The sequence below is a fragment of the Rousettus aegyptiacus genome, unplaced genomic scaffold (assembly GCF_014176215.1).
Source record: "Rousettus aegyptiacus isolate mRouAeg1 unplaced genomic scaffold, mRouAeg1.p scaffold_m13_p_13, whole genome shotgun sequence".
NCBI classification, from domain to species: domain Eukaryota; kingdom Metazoa; phylum Chordata; class Mammalia; order Chiroptera; family Pteropodidae; genus Rousettus; species Rousettus aegyptiacus.
Genome location: NW_023416288.1, coordinates 3,375,398 through 3,398,058, shown reverse-complemented (window position 1 = coordinate 3,398,058; position 22,661 = coordinate 3,375,398). Strand labels below are relative to the sequence as shown.

Here is a 22,661-nt window from a genome sequence, read left to right as displayed (position 1 = left end):
GCATATCTGATGATGTAGCTTTAAAGCACTGTGTAGTGGTACTCATTTTGTGAATACTTCCTGGTAAGCATTAATAGGGACAGGCACTAAACTGGATTGTGTTTGTGTCTTTTCCTCTTAGTAAAAGTTTCCTCCCCCAAATAAATAACTCATTAACTATTTAACTATTCTTATTTTTAATATTATTTACCAGATTTAGCTAACTCATAGAATGTGATATAAATCTTCAAAGGCTGTCCATGTACCTCAGATAACTAACTTTAAATTTGCATTTCCCATCAGTTTTCCTGCTTATCCTTACTTGAATTTAATTCTTGGAGACCTCCAGGATTCATGATGGTTCCTCCTCCTAAATTAACTTTAACAGGGTTAGAACTCTTTTCCCTAATTGTAAGCATTAAATTTTGTTTCTGCTTTTATAGGAGCAAACAGAGGTTGAAAAAAAGGCCAGCTGGGAGATATGGAGAGAAGAAAATGGATATTGTTGGGGGCTTTACCACTCTGTTCTTAGTATCTGGCCCCATATTTTCAAAAATAAGAAAAGAAAAAATGATCTATTAGAGTGACCTGTTTCTAGCCAGAGCTGGCTATTATTGGTGATTCCATTCTACTTTTATTTCACAGACAGGGTTAATCTATATTCATCCTTTTATTTTAAATAACTACTCATTCTTTGTGAACCTATGTCTCTCATGTAGTCCCATTCATGTAATGTATTGAGTGTAAGACAGGATTTTAAAGCATTTGTGATATCTCAATTCCTATTAAACTCAGCTAAGGTGGAGCATCTCATCTTCACGACCATTTCCATGTTTGGCCTGGGAAGAATACCAGTGTGTTACATTTAGCCAACACTTTTAGTGCTCCCTCTATGCAACCACAAACAGCTCTACAAATATTAACTCACTGAACTCTGATGACAACTCTATTGCTCCCTGTTGTACAGATGAGGAAAATGAGGGACAAAGAGCACAGGGAACTTGACCAATGTCACATACCTAATGAGTCCAAGGTTGAAATCTGTACCCAGGAGTCCATGTCCTTAACCTCTTTGCCTCTCCATCACAAATGCTTGTGGTAGTCTTTTTATCGATGCTTTCTCTTCACAGCAAATCCTCCAGCTTTTCCATCTCTTCCCTTTCATTCCATCTCTCATTTCCATAATCTGGATTCTAGTAGGACCTTTTCTGTGCAGCTCATATTTCATATTCAGGACACTGCCTTTCCACCAGTTCCTAGCCCAGCTCTTTCCACCCTTTGCCTTGTTGAAGCTTTCTCAGTTTCCTGGGAGTCCAAGAAATCTCAGTGTTTCTATGAAAACACCCCTGACCAATAAGAAAACAGTTTCTCTTTGTAATCATGGAACTCCCACAATTTTCTCATTTATCATATTCCTGATGTATGATCATTATGCTATATACAATAGGACAATTCAATATTTCTTCCCATAGAGTATGCTCATTTACTTTTAGTATATTTTCTGTATTTGTGTTAATGTTCACTTAGACCCTAGATGTCAGGAAAAGTACATGTAATTCAATTCAAAACATCTCATGGAGTATTCTCCCCGCCTTTAATCCCCCCACCCCAACTTCCACCCCTGACCTATGGATGTTGCCATTTCCCCTTAAGAACTGGATCTCTGAAGGTAGGGTGTTTCCTCCCACCTGCTCACCGTGTGCACTAGGTGGGATGAGGGTGGGGAGCGGAGGGGGGCCTGACACGCCCCGGGTATGGTCTGTGGCTCCACCTGGGGAGCGAACCCAGGACCTTCTGCATGTAAAGCAGACATGCTTACCACTACACTATGGAGCCACCCTCACCATGGAGTATTCTTAACAAATATCTTTGATGGCAATGATAATGGTGATAGTGACAATTTTCAGTTGTAGGGTGAGAATATGATGTTTTGCTGTTGCTGTTGAAAGAAAGTGAAGTGGCTTCCTTCTTGTTGTTCTTTTCTCTTCCCTCCCCCCATCATTGTGACCATGTGTGCTTATGGTGCACCAGCTACAGTTCTGATATACATGATTTTTTTTAATCCTCATCACCAATATGAGGTGGATATCATCACTCTTATATTACACATGAAGAAAAATATGTTTAGGTAGCTTGCCTGGGTTCATATATGACAAGGCCAGGAATTAAATTCAAGATATTACAAGATACTACAAGACTTCAAAGTCTGTAGCCTTGACAATTACTATTTTCGGTTTATAGAAAACTTTATGAACCGCAGATAAAAGGTTCTCTATTGCATGACCTTGGGCAAGTTACATAATCACTCTTATTTTTCCTGGCAACATTTTATTGTAGTGAGTAGAATCAGAAAGCTGCATAATACAGTTTCACATTTAGTACTTTCCATTTGATTTATACCTTGAAATTGAATTATAATAACAATGTCCATAGATATTATGAGAAATCTCACACTGAAGTTAATCTTACCCTGAAATCTTACAATCATTAATACTCTGACCAAATATTTTAATGTAAAATTTTTATTACTTAAAGTTTGTAATATGTTCTATTGTAGCCACTATAAGCAAAACAAGAAACATCACTTCATGCATGCCACTGATGAATTTTATATGCTTTTAAGAAGAAAAAATAAGAGATGGATAGAAGCTCCATTTTAAAGAATCCAGTTTTAGTTTCTATTAAATGGGTAATATGAAGTATGGTCCTCAAAAGCTACTTCATTCTATTTTTAATTACCTTTGAATACATTTGCTTTGTACAATATTAGAAAATACAGGCAAGCAAAAATAAAAATTAAATAAAACTTCATGTTTCTACGAGTCAGAGGTCGTCAATGTAGCATTCTCTTGCATATTTTTCTAGATGTCATTGTATGCACATATGTGTATGAATATTTGTAAATATGTATTTTTAATTAATCAAAATGTTATCCTATTATAACCACTTATGTAATTTTTTAAATCAATAATTTCCTTTTTATTTAGGTAAAATTTCACCTCTTCTAAATCAAGTCCATATTAATATTTCCCAACAGACCCAGTACTTTTCTATATATTGGTTTTGTTCGAACCAGCATCATTATATTTAGTTATTATCCTTTAAGTCTCTTTTAATTTAACACTTCTTTTTTTATATGATACAGGCTTATTTAAAAAATGCAATTTCATGGTAAAATGTCACAATCCAATCCTTGATTGAAGATTTCAAACCTGATCAGGATAAAACTTAATGAGGAATTATAGGATCCTTCTTCATTAGACCCTCCAGGAGACTGATAACAAATATTAATGATTCTAATAAAAGAGATTCCTAATTTCAAAGAGCTGTAATTTAGAAGAAATTAAAATTTTATTATTTGTGGAACTAGATGCAGTAAAATGGAGAACTGTTTTCAAACTAATGGCTCAGAATTATACTGACACATTTTGTGAAATATAAATGCTACAAATGTTGTGGTGCGATCAAATCCAAGACCCACGGAGCCAATTGAGATGAATTGTGAGCCGTTATTAACCAAATAGCGACTGACTCTCTACTACGCAGGGTTAGAAGAGATCAGCTCTGAGCTCCCAGAAAAGGCAGTTTATATAGCAACCAGCACATCCCTGAGCAGATCACCACACCCTGGTTAACAGTTGGCCGTTAGCATATCCTTGATCAGATTACCCTGGTTAACAGTATCTCCTTGATCAGATTACCCTGGTTAACAGTATCTCCTTGATCAGATTACCCTGGTTAACAGCGTCTCCTTGATCAGATTACCACACCCTGGTTAACAGGCTCAGAAGTAAATATTTAATACTGGCTTACTGGAAAATTGTCCACCCATAACACAAACACACTGTCTGTGGTGAGAACAACTACCAGAACTCTGTAGGGAATAAATGCTGCTTTCGGTTTTAGTTTCACAACCTGTTCAAATGTGGTGGGTTTTTTTTTTTTTTTTGGTATAATTTATGATTGGATTTTCCAAAAATTTTCTCTTAACGAAAATAAAGATTTTCTTTATGCAGATCCTTCCAAGTTGAACTTCTCAGTGGAATACTTACATGTTCTACAGTGCTTTTCTTGTATCTACTACAGAATGAATAGAAAATGGCAGGCAGGTCATCATAGAAGCTTTAATACAAATAGGCTAGTTCTTACAATCTTCCTATCATCAACTGCTTCCACAGTTTTCCAAGAAAATAGGTATTCAGAGCTAACTTTGTGCCTATCTATGCATACATTGTGGTGAAAAACTAGGACTCTGGAGTCTGATTTTATTTAAATCTCTTCTCTATTGTATGACCTTAGGCATATTATATAATTACCCGCTGCCTCCTTTCCCCTGGTTGTAAAGTTAGAATAAAGCAGTCTCTATCTCATGGGGTTCTTGTGGAGATTAGATGAAATACTTATTTAGAATCGTGCCTGGCACATAGTAAGCACTAAAGAAATCTCAGAGTAAATTTGTTTTTAAAACTAAATTTGACAAATGGTATATGAAAGCACTTCTCTGAAAAAAATGTTCCTTAATATTCACCCTTCACTAAGAGAAACAAGAAAAATAAAAAATAAAACATTTATTTGGGGAAAGGTATTCTTAAGCTGCATGGCACACATAATCCTCCTTCTCCCACCTAGACACACACACACACACACACACAGTGTATACCATTTGTCCACAAGCTCACAACTCTGTTCTCTGCTCTCAAACCTGACACTGTCAGGGACAGGACAACACTCCAAGCCAGGAGGTATATGTGATCTGCTCAGCAGAGTAGTTGTGTAAAATAAATACTAAGACCTCTTGCTTCTACCCCAGTTCACTGTAGCTGAAAAGAAATCATTCCAGTCAAATGTAGCTTGTCCCCTGTCTTCTGGATGGCACAAATATAAGTATCTCTAGAAAGTTAGAATTTGATCTGCTTCTAAAGGCCTACTTTGAGATTCAGTACAATTCATGTGGACACATATTTGAGAGTTAATTATAAGTAGGTAGTATACTAGGCCTAAGGTAAATAAAAGGATTAAGAACTTTTTCTTGACTTCAAAGACCCTGTATTTCCAAAATAGGAGATGTAATAGCAGAATAAAATATATGCTGAGAAGACATAAGCAAGGGGTCTTAGAGGGGCTTTATTTTCTGTTGCAGAGAGAAAAGAGTTGTTCTTACTAGATAACATGGAAGAATCACATGACAAGATAAACCTATAAAAATTATAAAGGCATAGGGGTCTAAAATTAGTATGTGGCATATTAGGGAATTGTGGGATGTCTGAAGCACTGAGTATTGAGGGAAAAGGCTAGGAATATAAACTGGAACCAAATCACAAAGTGCAAAGAATCCTTTCAGGGAAGATTGAACTTCACATTCTATGCCAGAAGAGCTGCTGAACATTATTAAGATGAGAAGAGACATAATGTGGTCAGTTAAACAATATTTTTCTCTGGGAATGCTACCTTTTATATAAAACACCCCTCATAAGCTATAATGTTTCTCTCATTAAGTTCTTAGCATGGACGGCGAAACCATTATTTCTAATAATATCTAAATATTATTTTCTAGCTTTTATTTTCTGTCATCGGAGTAGTGGTAATCAAGAGAGACTTATGGGAATAATGGTGAAGATAGAAATTCAAAAAGACGTGACCCATTATTGTCAAAGAAAACTGCTAAATATTTTTGTTAACCATTCCCTACATCTGTCCTGGTGGTTTTAAATTTTTAACAAAACTAGAATTCTTCAGCCCGTTACCTGAAAACTCTTGTTCTTTGGTATATTAGAAATCATGTCTTACAAAAGTACAATGGTGGTTGCCAGGGGATGAGGAGAGGAAAAAATGGAAAGTAGTTGTTCAGTGGGTCTATAGGGTTTCAGTTTTGCAAAAATGAGAAAGTTTTGGAGATCTGTTGCATAACAATGAATATACTCAATGCTACCGAACTGTACACTTTAAAATGACTAAGATGGTAAATTTTATATTATGTATTGTTCAGCACAATTAAAAAAAATTTTTTTAATTTTATTAGTAGGGAAAGTACACTTCCAGACATAGAAACAGGCCTAAGCAAGAGAAGTGTGGCTCAAAAGGCACACAATTACAAATTTTAAAGAAAAAAAATATGTCTTACAGAAAGAGCTCTGTGGTCAAGTATGTTTGTAAAACATGCACACTTATAATTCTATTTTGGTAACCTAAGAGTTCACAAAGCCCTAAGAAGCCCTACAGTAAGGGAAACCACTTAACTTTGTTTAGAGCTAAATTTCTAAACATAGTAGTACACACTAGTTTTTTCTCAAAATAATTTAGGAGACCTTTGTTAGACTCCATGACTAGAAAATGTTGAATAATTTGTTTTCTATTCGATCATAAATGGAATATCATGAAATTCTTCAAACAATGGTTTTTTTTTTGCTATCAATTTTTAATCTCTTAATTTTGAAAAAAAAATTTTTAATAGATATCATCACTGACACTAGTCTAATTTAGAAGTAATTTTTCTTCTTGCCTGAATGTAGTTTGTCTTGAATCTGTGCTTACTAATCTTAGAGAAATCAAATTGGTGACCTTTGTTTATTATAGATATTCTCTCTAGCATTTTTTATTGACAGACATCCAGCTATTGCCCTCTAAAATGGGCATGCCTGAAGGAGCCTCTTTGTCAATGATTATTATAGAAAAATAAGGCAAACACAAAATCCGATTGGAGATACCACACAAGAGATATAAAATAGCAAAATAATGTAACAGAACAGTCCTGGTAAAGGATTGGGAAACTAGATTTCAGATTATGTTAATTGTTGATATTGTTCCTGATTTTTGTCACCCCTTAAGTATTGTAAGACCCAAACGTTGGAGGAAATGGGAGTATATCAGTATATAAATGCTATCTACTGAAACCCTGAAATGACTCCTTAGCACCCTCTTTTTTATTATTACTAAATTTAAAAAAAAAGAAAAAGAAAGGAAATGGTTTGGAGGAATTATTTTGACTAAAATCTTCGTATTAAATAAGTTAGAAACAAGTACAATCCATAGAAGAACACATCTGGAGCAATATTAACTACTTGAGGGCAGGAAAGGGACTGTTCTATAAATTGCTCTCAAACATTTCACTGTGATCCTGGTCTCTACAGACATAATTCCTTATAGGTAGTTTCATTCATTTATTAATTTATTTGCTATATATTTATCAGCTGTTAGCTATTTGCCAAATGCTGTGCTAGGCAATAGGTAAAAAGCGATGAGCAAATCCAGTGTGGTCTCTGCTGTCATGGTTCTTGTCATTAAGAGAAGATAAACATTAATCAAATGATCACACAAATGAGTGGACAATTATGAACACAGTGATGTATTTTTTAAAAAAGAAATGCTGTCCTAATATAAGCATTAACAAAGGAAACTATATGTCTTAGAGTGCTTCACTGAGAAAGTGACACTTAACTGAGATTTGAAGGATGACCAGAAATTAGCCAGATGAGGACAGAGAAAGGAAAGCTTTCCAGACATGAATAGCTTGTGAAAAGGACTAGGGGCTGTTCCATGTTGAACCCCATCTGGTAGCAAATAACTACAGAAATCTTCAATGCTGTCTCTGTTTTTCTTTAATGAAGGAAATATTAGAAAAATAAGCATTAAAATGTTAAATATGAGTGCTTTGTATATATTTTTACCTTTCTGTTTTTATTCTTTTTTTATAATGAAAATATATACATATTTTTTTACACCTATAGCACCTGTCTTCCTAGGTGGTCTCCCATCCAAGTACTAACCAGGCCCAACCCTGCTTTAGCTTCTGAGATCAGACAAGATCAGGCATGTTCAGGGTAGCATGGCTGTAGACTGAAAACAATATTTTTATTTAAAGTTAAACGTTATAAAAAAAAACTCATGAATCAAAAAGGACTTTTATTGGATTGATAGTTTCATAGGAACCCTTTTATGAAGCTCTGTTATCTTAGTAAAACTCTTGATCAGTTAAGAAATTATTTCAATTTTCACAGAATTACCTGGCATAGGAAGATGTGTGGTCTGCTAGTTTCTGGGCTTCAGTCACCAGGGATTCTTGGTAGTCATACCTCTGAATGAGTAAGAGCAAATATGGACTTTGGGGACTCCTGAGCCAGTTTCGTTGTTTGCTTCCTTAGTCTTTTCCTTCCACGGCTCCGCTCACCTACAGGAGTCTCAATGAGGCATGGAGTCCTCCAGAGGGAAAACAAGAGTAGGGTGGGAGTGGAGAACAACCAAAGCACTTCAGCTCATCCTGATCCATTGCTGGCCAGTGCTTCACCTTTTTGTTTGTTCTTGTATTACCCATGTCTCTGATATAATGATTCTAAGGAGCAGGAATTTCATGTTCTCTGAGTGCTACTTTTAAGTGTGTTCCATGCATTCTGTCCCAGAATCTTAAATCTCTTTCTTAGGTAATAAACATTTAAAGGCTATTAATAAAGGAGCCTTAGCAAGTTTCAGGCACTCTTTGGTATGTTGCTGCACAATTAGCTCTTAACTATTGGTCTTAACTCTAATGCACAAATAAAGTGCTCCCTGAGAGCAGAAAGAATGTCCTGTGAAGACAGTACTGACTGAGGGTGGGGTGGTAACAGGACAAGATTGCCCCAAAACCAAATTAGGAGACCACACACTGGTGCTGTAGTGGGAGATTTCCCTCTGTGGCTGAGTAAAATCACTCTCAAGGAAATATGCCTTGACTGGAGTCTGCACTCTGCTGGGGTTGGCTGTTGACTCTTGTGCACATGGTGGGAAAGGACTTCACACTGAAAGAAATATTCAAGAATTCATAGGACCCTTATCTGAAGAGAGAGAAAAACAGTAAGCTTAGTTTACTTAAATCTAGTCACCATGTGTCTGTCACAGTTTTCATTAAGGAGTTATTTTCCTCAGGCACTTAATTCTCTAATGGCTATTCTGAGGGATCCCCATAGGAGCTCTTAAGTATGCTAGTTCTGTACCACCCCTGAACTAACACAAGATGTTGAGGGTACTTCTTCCATTTCTGCTAACATTAAACAGTCCCAAGGGAGAAATTTGATCAGCTCCCAGACTTCCCATGTCTGCCAAACTTGCAAGATTTTTGAGCCCTCACTGCCTCTATTCCCAACCCCCACAGTTGGTGTCTGTATACACGCATAGAGTAATGTTTCCTGTTTGTGTAGCAGCTTATTATTTTCTAGAAATTTCTTGTTGATCATCTCATTTGTTCCTCACAATCTGTAAGGTTGGCAAAATAGGTTTCATTATTTTCATATGCAGAACAGAAAACAGAAACTAAGATGAAGGTTATAATGTTTAAATAGTATTTACCCATCACTCTCATAATAAACAGGTTTTGAAATATTTCATCATGGAATCAAGTACGAAGAAAAGAAAGCCTTGCATAGTAGGTAAATTAAGGTCTTGGAAGAAGATAGGCCCCAATATGAATCTTGGTGTTGTGGGACCTAATCATTCAACCTCTCTGAGTCTCTCTTCTTAACTATAAAATAGGAATAGTGATTCTACGTCCCAGAATTGTTGTTGAGATAGAACGAGATTATATATGCCAAGTCATTTAGTTCAGTACCCAATACACAGCTGGTTCTCAACAAATGACACCCCCCCGCCCCCCCCCCCCCACACTTTCCAAAAGGAATAAAGTGGAATGATACTTAAATTCATACCTAGTTGTGACCAGCTAGTTGCAGGCAGCTCTGCCCAACTGCAAATGAAAATTATAGAGAAAATGCCTATTTATGAAAGGGAAAATGTATTTCGAATAGAAAAGAGAATAAACAATTTTACTTGAACAATTGGAGTGGATTATTCTGAGAATATTTCAAGGATATATAATTGTGAGGCTTGAACATTATTTATTCCCAGTTGCCAAGTCAAGAGTGGCCTCTTTATACAGCTATTATAAGCTGTTTTAAACCACTTCATTAAGTATCTCTGAAAAAAATAAATTATGGAACATATCCTACTATTGTTCTACGGACAGAGTGTTCCCTCACTCTGAGTTCCCCCCACACAAAACTACTTGCAGATCTCTGACACACCTGGATACTTCTTGCTTCAATGCTTTTGTTTATGCTGCTTTCTCTGCCTGGGGGGCTTTCCTCTCCCTTTCATATACATCTCCCTCTAATAGCATAGGGACCTTGTCAGATTCATCCAGTGCTCAGTGCTGTGCCTGATACATAGCAAAACTTGGTATTTAGTGAAAGAATGAGTGAGTAAATGAATGTTGATGGTTCATATTTCAGACACGAGAGTCAAAAGAATATTTTACTTTCAGTGCTCCTTAAATTACAGGTATAGACTACTCATACAAAAAGGAAAAGTGGTAATTCAGAACCCAGAGACCAAATTCAGTTCATTTTGTGGGCATCAGTGGTACAGAAAGGAGACTCCCTGGAAAGAGTTCTCGTATTTGAGAAAAAAAGTTCTAAGTTCCGGTCATTTGTGCTTTCTTCTATAAAGCGTAGATGCCATCACTGAGGGACAGCGGGAAAAGGGCATGGGAAGTCTCATGGGTACAGAAGGAGATGGAAAAGGAAATGTGGTTGGAGATTGGGAATCAGAAAAAAAATGAGGACATGAGAGCCGGTGAGGAATCCAGTGTGTTCGTAAAAATACTCTGAGAATATCACTGTACATAAGGGGAAGTTGAAATTTTTCAATGTCTCCTAAATACAAGATTTATGGCACCTCACCCCAAGCATTTTTGAGTGTTAATAAAAGCTATTCCTTATAAAAAAAAAAAAAATACCTCTTTTAGAAAAGATATAGGCTCAAGGACTAAGCAGTTGACCTAGGATACACCTCTGTGTGGTAGCACATATTGGTGCCCTGGCCACATCTGTAACCATGTACCCACCTGTCTCTCCCACCCCTAGAGTATTGGCTGCTATGGGCTCACACTTATAACTTTCACTGGAAATTTGCCCTATTGGAGGGTAATTGCCCTGCTTGAGTGGTTATTGCCTCTTTCCTCTCGGGGGTGGTCTGCAACTGACTGATTAACACAGGAGTACAAAAGCCCAGGTCCTTTTCCTCAAGGTGAAAAAATTCTATAGTGATTGCTATCCACACTAAAGAATTCCCCAGGGGATAATGCTGAGCTTAGATTTCAGTTGAACCACATCCTTGCTTTTTCTTCTTCCTCTGTCATGTTCCTTCACTTCCTTACAAGTTTGTCTCTTGAGAACACTCCCTCAATAAATCACTTATGAAATTGTTTGGCTTGGACTCTGCTTCTAGGAACCCAATCAATCTAAACCCAATCTGGTGGTCTGGAAGCCCTCTCATGGAGTCAGACCTTCTTAATTAAGGGGTTCCAGAGGTTTGCTGTCAATCATGTTTTCACCCTGGTTGAGCCTCTTCGAAGCCACTCTTCTCAGCCTGATTAGATGTCTTATAAGTGGGGTAGTTAACAAAGTTCTTCTTTAAGCTGGGTCTCTTCTTTTAGACTCATGTGTTTACACTCCTATGACTCTCTCCCTGCTTCAATGCGAGTAGTAGGCAGAGTGAGTCAGTTATTTGTCACAAACGGGGCTAAAAGAAGAAACTGCTTTTCTGAGGTTTGCTTTTCTTGTTATTTCTTCTACTGCCCACCTCCTCAAACCCTAAAACAGCAATTGCTTGCATCTCATGAACATTGAACAGACTTAGAATCCAAAAGGCGCTGGCAAGTTGCCCAGTGTGCCATATGCCACCTTTTCCCACTCCAGGTGTTTTCCCTCTTGACTGGCAGCTCACAGGCTGGCTGTGGTCCAGTCTGAGGAAAAGAGATCTGGGAAGATATGCTTAACACATTTCTTCATAAAGCCAAGTCTCCATCTGGGTTTTAGTTTGTTGGACAGTGTTTGTAGATACCTACATGGAAATGTACACAGGATTACAGGAAGTATGTTGGATATACTTTATACTCTGGTGATGTAGACACATGTGGAACCACATGGAGATACTCTCAACCTCGGTTTTGCAGTTTGGAGTGATCACATTATTGAGGTATTGACTCTAAAATAGAAGGGAGTCATTAAATTCTGTGAAAATATGCTCAATGCAATAAAAACAAATGTTTGGGGACCATTTCACCAACAGATAAGAGGACAGCCATTGGTTTTGACTCTTAGACCTGACTTATTTTTTGAGACTGATTCTGTTCCCTTAGATACCCTTCTAGTTCTAAAGTATAATTGAAAACAATCGCCAGCAAGTGGTGATAATTAATTGTTGATAAACTGTTTTTGAGTTCTGAGATTAAACAAGAAAGGTATAAATCAATATGACTATCACTCTAATTCGCCATTTTATAAATTTTGTTAGTCATAATTTTCTTTCTTAACCAAAGAGCAAGCTTTTAAAATTAATGATACACAGATTTTAAAAGTTATTTTTACTGTTTGCCTCAAGAAAAAAGGTATATCATGTAAAGGAGATGTAAAAGCAAATATGTGGGTGAGAAACTCTTGACACATTTTGAAATATTTATAGCTCTTCCAAGTTACTTAGTGAAAATTCTTAAACTTATATTTTAGACATGTAGTCATTTTATATAAGATACTGATTCCAGTAAATGAACATTTGGCTTATATGTCAACTTTATTGAAAGGTTTTTATACAGTATCCTTGAGGTATTCAAATCTTATTTATCGTAATAGGCCTAGAGATTCGAATTTTTCATTCCTTTTTCTCTCCTTCAATGATTTGCAGTCCTTTAAGTTCTTATGTCCCTTATTTTAAAAAACAAACAAACAAACAAACAAAAAATTTTCTCATCGTGCTGTGACTGCAACCTACTTTTTCTTCCATCTGATTTCAAATAGTGATGCTGGCTCTGAAATATCAAGGGAAGCTGGACTAGCAGTCAGGCAGTGACACACCCCAAACCATAGGGAGTCTCAAGGCTCACTCCCCACCTTACTTACCTCACACTCACATGGTGACAGTTTTCATCCCTTTCCCTCCTTCATTCCATCTCTCAGAGTATGGATATTCCTGCTCTAAAATGCTAGGGACAGAGCATGATGGGGAGGGGCAAGGGGGAAGGTGAAGGCACTGGGTTCCACAGGGAGTGTGCTCCTGCTGATCTTTTTGGTTTCTCGATTCCTTTTGAACTTACACTCCTGAAGTCTCTCTTCTCTCCTTGGGCAGGTAAGGCAAAGGATTTAAGAGACCTCACACAGAATAGGGCTAGGGGTTCTCCAGAGATGAAAATGGAATGATGAGCAGGGGAAGAAAGGCCTGATGAGCTCTGTTTTTCCATTTACATATTATTCATACAGTTTTTAATAGGTAATTGATTCATGTGATTTAAACATTATGAAGCGTATAAAATTATACAGTGGAAACTGTCTTTTGTATCTTATTCTTATCCTCTCAGTTCCTGGTCATGATGTTGACTTTTGCACTAAGAGAAAGATATTTTATCCTGCGAAGGCAGTATCCCTTAATGCTCATTGTACAGAGTGTTCTTTTTTTAAAAAAAAAAAAAATTTAAAATGTTAGTGATATGTTTTTATTTTTATTTTTGGAACTACTGGTATGGTGAATTATATTAATGTAACTCTAAATTTTGAACCATCCTTTGGTCATTACTCCTTAATGTACTGTTGAATTCCATTCACTAGTATTTTATTTAGTACTTTTACATTGACATTCATAAGTAATATTGACATATAGTTTGGGAAAATTTTTGTGCATTCTTTATCATCTTTTGATATTAATATTCTGCTTACCACATACAAAAATTTGTAAGTGTTCCTTTTGATTGTATTTCCATAGAACAATCTAAATAGCATTGTAATAATGTTGCTTTTAAAAGATTAGTAGGATTTGCCTGTGGAGGCATCTTGGTCTGGTGCTTTTTAGGGATGAGGGAGATCTCGTTGATAGCTTTCAACTATATAAATTAACCACTAGATTTTCTATTAAAAAATTTTTCTATTAAAAAATTGGAGGCAGGGAAGGGCATACTACATGCAATCTGTGATTCACAAACTTGAGGCTTTCTTCCTCTTGGCTTCCACCAAGACAGGCTACTTCCTGCAAGTACGGCTTGTCTCCAGGATTTATCATGTCTGTTTTCCTTTGCCTCTCTGAACTAAACTAGGTCAGCTCACTTCCATTTCTGCTTCTTTCTGTTGCATGCAAGATCCCCTTGGGAATGGGACTCTTAACTACAGAAAAATGTATTTTTGTTATTCCTTTCTGAGACCTCCCACAGCTGAATTCTTGCTTGGCTCCTCCCCTGTTTCCCCATGCAGCTTCTGGGTAAACATTTTAGTTTCTTCTCTAAAAATTGAGTGTGCTTTTGAATGATTTTCTAGAGGAGAGAGGGAAAATGTTATATCCACACCATAATTCCTTGATGAATTTTTGAATTCTTTAAGGAACAATGCTCTTTTAATTAGTTCACTTTTCCTTAGAAAATGGTAAGATCTTGAGTGTCAAAGGGCCAAGAAGGCAGCCACACTGCTTTTCACCTGGTCTACTTGAGTTTGGGCACCTGGGATTTTTCACTATAAGGGAATAACTGTACAATCTCTCTCTCTCTCTCTCTCTCTCGTTCTCTCTCTCTCGTTCTCTCTCTCTCATTCTCTCTCTCTCTCTCTCTCTCTCTCTCTCTCTCTCTCTCTCTCTCTCTCTCTCTCTCTCTCTCTCTCACCTCCAGAGCCTAAGAATTCGGAAGGTCCAAGACCTGAATTATACCTATTCATTCCCTCTTAGGGAGGGTGGGTGTCAGATGGTCAAGGGCTAAGAAGAAGTCCAGCTGACCATGACAGGAGGTCCAGCTGATCAGGCAGCTTTGGGAATTTCGACATACGGCAACAGACTGCAAGTGTAGTTCAGGTAGGAATGAGGTGTCAGGGAGCCTTAACCTCAGTGACACAGTGTGTAGGGAGTCCAGAGCACGCAACAAAGTTCCAGGTAGGCAGCAAAGTCTATCAGCATTTAGTAGGATATAGACTCTGCACTGAGAATGGGTAGAGATTGGCAAAAAACAGATTCCAGTTCTTGGGAGACTGGGGCTTTAGGCAAAGTAAACAGAGCTGTGTAACCTGTTCTGGCTTCAGGGGCATATGACCTATGTAGTCACAGTATCCCATACTCAGAAAGGGCCTCCATGTGATTTACTGCTCTATTGCACTATCTTGGAATTTTTAATATACTCTGAACAAGGAGCCTTAAATTTTCATTTGCACTGAGCCATGCAAATTCTTTAGCAGGTTCTATATGCAACTCAGAGACCAGGGAATTCCTATTCACCCTTTAGATTTCAGTTTAAACCTGCAAATATATTCTCTCTTACCTTTGTGTCCTCATCATCTGGTGTGCCTCAGTAACTATTGATTTAATAAATTAGTGTAATGGTCACTAGAAGGGGAGCATGAGGTCCAAATAACTGACTTTGTGCTCTTTCAGTTCCCGCTTGTCAGGAACAGGATGGAAGTCTTAGGTGGGAATGAAACCACAGGTTACTAAGCTCTAGACTTTGAGAAGTGTGAGGACTGGGAGCTGGCCCATTGAAGACTGTAGGTGGATGGTGTCATATAACACCATGTGTGTGATATAGGTAATACTATAACCAATCATACCCCCTCTGGATCTAGACAGATATGACTGTCTAGTTCACCAGAATAATGTGGAGATTTTGTGGATGATCAGTTCACTCTTATTTGCCATGTGGCAGGGTACAATCAGCTGTGCGGTTTACAGCCTCCTTACTGCTGAAACCCTAAGCTTTTCAATTTCTATTACCCCTCACACTGTGGCCCACTGCAGGCTTAATGTGAGCTTCTCAGAAGGTTTTTTGCAAACATCCCAACCATCCCACGTATTGGTGTAGGGGCCGGAGAGGGACTTGTTAGGCAGTTTTGTAGCTAATTTTTGTATAGTTTCTGTAGTTTTTTTAAAAATCATCAGTCCCACTTTTAACTTTCCTAGCCAGTCAATCCACTTTCTTTTTCTTTTGCAACTAGACAGTCTTGCCTAACCGTCTTTTCCTAATTATTTTACTAAATAAGAAAAAAAGAATCACCAAATGAGCAACCAACATTCTCTTATCCTTTAAAGTGCTTCCCTTTTGCTCCTATACTACCAGGTAACCTTTCCATAGAAACAACCCAAATCACCCCCAGTAGAGTGAGATCTAATCTCTAATTCATAAGAGATTTACAAACAAATAATGATCCCTTTTAAGAGAAACCAGAAGCTGTAGCAAATGCATGGAGATATTAATTCTTCTTGACCTGTGGCAGAATATCTGAAAATCAGCCCCTGAGTACTCAAATCCAAGAATTCCCCTGGGCATATCAGACAGCCTTAAAAAAAAACAAAAACAAAAACAAAAACAAAAAAACCTCTTTACTCTCCACTGGGTACACAGACAACCACAAAAGGGCCTAAAAACCTAAGGCTGCTAAAATAAAAAATTAAATCCCCATATGTTTAAAACATTATAATAATGATCAGAAAAAAAGGCAGGAAAAAATGGATTTAACTGTTTTGCCAAAAATCTTGCCCTAATTTCTTTTTCCAGATAAAACAGTGTGTAATATAAAAACTGAGCTTCCTCTATCTAAATGCTACTCTCTGAAATTCCCTCATCCTTCTTTTCACATGTTTCCTTTTGGGGTGCCACACCTATTTTTAAGGCCTTCTTATTGAGTTACATAGTTAAAATAGTTTTAGCCATCCGTGCTTGGTTCGCTTCTTGCCTTGTCCTAGGACTAAGTGCTGGTAACCCCTCTCTGGTCCATGTGGAATTTACACAGGTGTTCATTTACATACTGAGTTCATTTGGAACTTAGTATAAGTTCCTGGAAAGATTGGTATCTAGATCCCCGTGGCCAGGATTTACTCTTAATGGTTCAAAGATGCAGAAAGCAGAGCCCAAAGAATAGGAGCAGTGGGCCTCACTCCAGCAGTAGCTCTGAAACATAACCTAAGGTTTAGATTAAACCAGAGACCCAGATATTCAGTGCTGATGTTTCATTTTTATCCTGACTCCACAGATTTACCTTTGCATCAGCAGTCACTTAACCAGGAATTCTGGCAATACTCTACTTTCCCATAGAATATACAGCTGGGGGAAATAGAGTGGAAAATGACCACTTCAGCTGAGCTTTAGCGGATATTTAATGTGTGCATAGGTGTATATATCCCCTGGCAGATCATAACATAATCCAGTTGAAGTTCTACATTCATATTCCTCTTAGATACTTTCATTTATCATTACAAGTAAAGAGATGATGATATTAAGTTTGGCAAAATAGCAAGAATTTTTCCATGTAAAAAAAAAAAATTTTAAATGGGAGAGGGGTGCTAAACATAAACACAGTAGCCCATTTATTGCCTCAGGGTGGACAAGGACGTATCAGGGCATTAACAGATACCTGCTGGGGTAAATCAGATCACTGTAAGGGAGGGCTGATTGGCCAGACCTGCAGCCTTCTCCACCGTCCCCCTTTATACTAGGCAATGTGAAGATGGGAGCATAAAGACATAATATAAACAAAGTATAGAATTATCTTTTTACATCTAAAAGTGATTTATCTTGTGTTCTGTATTTATATTATGCAAATTAAACATTCTACTATATCCAAAGTAATCAATACAATATTGTCTCATCCAAATTAAAATGATCACAGAATACCAAATACAAGTTTAAAAAAATTTAAAACTTACTAATTTACAATCCTCAATTTCATCCTCATCACATTTTTCACACATTCTTAATATTTAAGAATAAATATTCTTCTTCAAAAGTCAAAAATTAGGTCTGTGTTCTTAAGGAAAAGTGTCTGTGTGTACCAGTGTGGAATGTTTATCTAAAAAAAGTTAATTGGATTTGAGTGTTTCTTTCCTTTAGTATGTGCTGATTCACCAAGAGTTAATTTAAAATTATTAAAGATTTTTTTCTGTTCTAGCATAAATTATCAACCAATAGATAACAGCTACAGGATTGTTTGAATAACAATGCTATTATGAATTGGATTTTATTTTAAAATGTTAGTTTTGCATTTGTTTTTTCACTAAATGATTGTTCCCCTTTCTTATTTACAAGTAGTTACCAAGAAACAACATCAGAAATAGGATAGGATAGAAATAGGATAGTAACACTCTTGAAGCAATGGACCTTTAGAGCAAAGAGGAGACTGACTTGCCTCAAATTGCTTAGTACTGACTCATTGTAGGGAGAATGTCTGAGTTTCAAATTCAATGTCCCTGAAATTATCCATTCAGAGCATATTTGAACCTAAAGTCAGACCCTAGACCATACTGAATTCACTAAAGAAATGGTACCTTGCAGGATGTTTTGGGCAATAGCTCTGTTTTCAGGCTTTGGCTGACACATGTTGTTTTGTTGGCTGGGTTTTCCAATTGGAACCTTGTATAGTTAACACAGAAAAGCTTAATAAATATTGTATAATAATAAATAGTCAAGACATATGGTTCCAGTTCTTATGTAAATTCTATGAAAATCTATTCTGCTTTTCCATTTATTTATAACTACCATGCCCCCTAGTTTAAAGGATATCTGACATATGAGAGTCCTAAAAATGTTGCTTTCCAATTCGAAATGTCTATTTTAACCCACTATCTCTCCTTTCTGTTCTCTTAGAGGAAGGTGTAGATGTTCACTGTCTTCCCTCCATTTGTATCTTTGATCCCATTCTCTCCTGCCTCTTTGAGGGCTTTCAGCCATCTATCATCACTCCCTACTTTTATTTCTCCTTTTCCACCAGCTCCTTCTCCAGACCCTGTAAATAGGGACAAGTCTTACTGATTCTAAATGACAAAGCATCAAAAACTTTACTTTCTCCTTCAAGCAATTCTCCTTATTCCTTATTTATTTATTCTTCAAATTTATTAAGAGAGTAATATATATATATATATATGCATTGTTTCACTTCATTTTCCACATGCTCCTTTAATCTAGCTACTGTTCCCACTGTGCCCTGGAATCTTGAAGATTACCAATGACCTCTTTAAAACCCCTCCCAGTCTTGGCGCTCACCATCCCCATTCTCTCTGCAGAATCTGATCCCTTCCTTTCTTGAGATGTTCTACACCTTGGACAAGGGCTTTCCCCATTCTCCTCCAATGCCTTTGATTGCTCCTTCTCCATTTCCTCTTCCTCCCTCAACACATCTCCTAGTGTAGGTGAGATTTTTTATCTTTAGCTCCATTCTCCATCCCCTAAAGCTCCCTGCCTATGAAATGGTTCCCAGTATCAGAGTTTCAGTGTCTCCTCTGTGTAATGACTTCCTGGTCTAACTTTTAGTACCTAGTCCTACTGATACTCCTGCCTTCCCAGTCTTAGACACTAGGTTAAGCATTAACTTCTCCCTCTTCCTTAACTGCATAGTAGTTAATTTTCAGATGCTGTTGATTTTACTTCTGCAATGATTCTATTTATTTACCTAATATTATTTTACAGCATAGTTGGGAAATTCTCATCAACTATTTATCTGAAAATGCTTTCCTATCCCTATTCCTTTCCCTCTCCTTTGAGAATGCCCATTATTCTTGTTTTCTCTCCTGATGGTATCAGCTAGTATTTCTCTTTCATTATTTTTCATTCTTTGTTTTTTTCTTCTTCCTTCTCATTTATTTCTATATTTCTGTATTCAATGTCACCGATCCTTTCCTCCATTTGGTCAACTCTATTTCCCAAGCTTACTATTTCATTTTTCAACTTTTGCAGTGTGTTCTTCATCTCCAGATCTATTCTGTCCTTTTTGAGGGTTTCAATCTCCTTGCTAAAGAACTCATTCTGTTCATCTAATTGTTTTTTCAATCCCTGTAATTGTTGATATGATTCATTGTAGAACTCACTGAGTTTTTTCAAAAGTACCATCCTGAATTCTCTGTCATTTAAGCTGCATATTTCTATATCTGTAAGCTTATTTCCTGGAAGTTTTTCTCTTTTGTCCTAAGGTGCCTCGTCACCTTGGTTGTTCATGGTGTTTAGTGGACTATGTCTCTGCCTGGACATTAATGGAAGTGTATTCTGCTTTCTCCCCTCCATGAAAGATTTATTATATAAAGGTCTCTCTTTAGCCTGTTGCAATGAAGTCATTTTTCTTTTGGTTTCCAATAAGTGGCATCTAATCATCTTGGATCTCTCCTTTATATCAAGTCTTAATAATGTCTTTTTTTTCTTATAGATATGCAATCATGCTCGCTACCCTCAGTCTCAGTCCTCATCAATGTTAGTGACAGTTCTGGTAGTGTTTGCTCAGATTCCCCCAAGGCTCTGCGGTGTTCGGTCTCGGAGGACATGGGAGGAAGGGCCCTCTGGGTTGGGGAATGGGGGCTGTGGCTCAGCCTCATGTTTTTCAACTGCACCTGGTAGTAATCAACGGTTGTTTCTCTGCCATCCCCACTTATCTGCTTTCTGCCCTGATGCCTTGGCCCTGCTGCTGGCCGCGTGGAGCTCACAGCTCTCCCAGGCAGGGCTGTTCAAGGAAACTGCCACACTTTCCCCCGCCCCCCACTCCTCCTACAGGGAGCTCTAGTTGCGGGAGGCAGCTTATTTATTTCTCTCAGTCTACCGCCCGACTCCTGGGGTTCTCACCTGTGCTATCTCTTATGTGTAGATCCTACACTCAGGCAAGCGGGTGTATAGTTTAGGTGTTTTTTTGTTAAGTTTTAGATGTTCAGCTTATTGTTGTTTCAAGGGGAAAGATCTGGGGACGTCTCTCACTCCACCATGTTTCTGATGGAATGATTTGTGGATTTTCAACCAACTTTGCATCCCAGGAATAAATCCCAGCTGATCATGGTATATGGTCTTTATAATGTATTATTGATTTAAGTTTGCAATATTTTGTTGAGGATTTTTGCATTTATGTTCATCAGGGATGTTTGCCTATAATGTTTTGTTTGTTTGTTTGTTTTTGTTTTTTTTCATTTTTGTTTTTTGGTTTTGGGGGTTTTATTTTTTAATGTCATTGTCTGGGTTTTGAATTAAGGTAATGGTGGCATTGTAAAATGAGCTTGGGATTCTTCCTTCCTCTTGAATTTTTTGGGATAATTTGAGAAGGATAGGTGTTAATTCTTTGAATGTTTAGTAAAATTCACTTGTGAAGTCATTCAGTCTAGGATTTTTGTTTGTGGGGAGTTTTTGACTGCTGATTTGATGTCATTAGCAGTAATTAGTTGGTTCAGTTTTTGTTTCTTTTTGACTTAGCTTTGGAAGGTTGTATGTTTCTAGGAATGTACCTATTTCTTCCAGATTGTCCAATTTGTTGACATATAATTGTGATATTTTCTTGTAACCCTTTGCATTTCTGTGGTGCTCGCTATCACTTTTTTTTATTTCTGATTTTATTTCTTTGGGTATTCTCTTTTTTTCTTGATGAGTCTGGTTAAAACTTTGTCAATTTTTTTTTATCTTTTCAAAGAACCAGACCTTGGTTTTATCTTTTTCCATCCCTTGGCTTTCAGTTTGTGTGTTATTTTATCTGAATTGGTTATATTGTAGTCAGCATATAAATGGATTTTGTTTCCTTATCCATTTAGCTACCCTGTCATTTGATTGGAGCATTTAATCCATTTATGTTTGAAGTGATTATTAATAGGTACATAGTTATTTTTATTTTATTATTCATATATGTGTTCTTTTTCTGCTCTTCTTCTTAAATAATCCCCTTAAAATTTCTTGTAATAGAAGCTTGGTGGTGATTAATTTCTTTAGCTTTTTCTTGTCTGAAAAGCTCTTTATCTCACCTTCAATTTTAATTGATAGACCTACTGAGTAGAGTGGTCTTGGTTTTAGGTCCTAGCTTTTCATTACCTTGAATATTTCATGCCAAGCCATTCTTGCCTGCGAAGTTTCTGTCGAGAAATCACCTGACAGTCTTATGGGAGCTCACTTGTAAATACCTAGCTGCCTTTCACTTGCTGCTTTAAGGATTCTTCGTCATTAGTCTTTGGCATTTTAATTATGATGGGTCTTTGTGTGGAGCTCTTTGGGTTTATCTTATTTGAACTCTCTGTACTTCCTTGATTTGTATGTCTAGTGTTTTCTCCAGGTTAGGAAGTTTCCCTTTATTATTTCTTCAAACAAGTTCTCAATCCCTTGTTCTTTCTCTTCTTCTTTTACCCATATGATGCAAATGTTGGTACACTTGATGTTATCCCAGAGGTTCCTTAAACTATCTTAATTTTTAGGATATTTTTTCTTGTCGATGTTTCGATTGGGTGTTCTCTGATTCCTTATCTTCCAAATCACTTTTTTTGATCCTCTGCTTCATCTAATCTACTGTTGATTCTCTCTACTGTATTTTTCATTTTAGTTATTGTATTCTTTATTTTTGACTGGTTCTTTTTTATGGTTTCAACGTGCTTTTTTTTATGCTTACTATCTCTTTGTTGAAGTTCTCACTGGGGTCATCTATTCTTCTAAGTTTATTGAACTTCCTCATATCTAGTGTTTTGAACTCTGTTTCTAGCAGGTTGCTTCCTCCATTTCATTTAGTTATTTTTTTTTTAATTTTTTTTCTGTTCTTTCAATTGTGACTTTTGTTTGGTTTTGTTTTCTCATTTTGGCTGCCTCTCTGTTCATTTGTATGTATTATGCTGATTTTCTACATCTCTCAGTCTTGGCCAGATGGCCTTGTGTAGTAGGTGCCCTGTGTTGCTCTGTGTCACAGACTCCCTTATCACCTGTGCTGTGT

At 37.0% G+C, this 22,661-nt stretch overlaps 1 protein-coding gene and 1 pseudogene across 6 annotated transcripts in view; one reads left to right on the top strand and one right to left on the bottom strand.

The window, feature by feature from the left end:
- LHFPL3 (LHFPL tetraspan subfamily member 3) overlaps window positions 1–22,661 on the top strand; it is a 490,487-nt gene that overhangs the window by 116,592 nt on the left and 351,234 nt on the right. The window lies entirely within an intron of this gene.
- On the bottom strand, window positions 7,695–7,813 carry LOC118611057 (annotated as a pseudogene).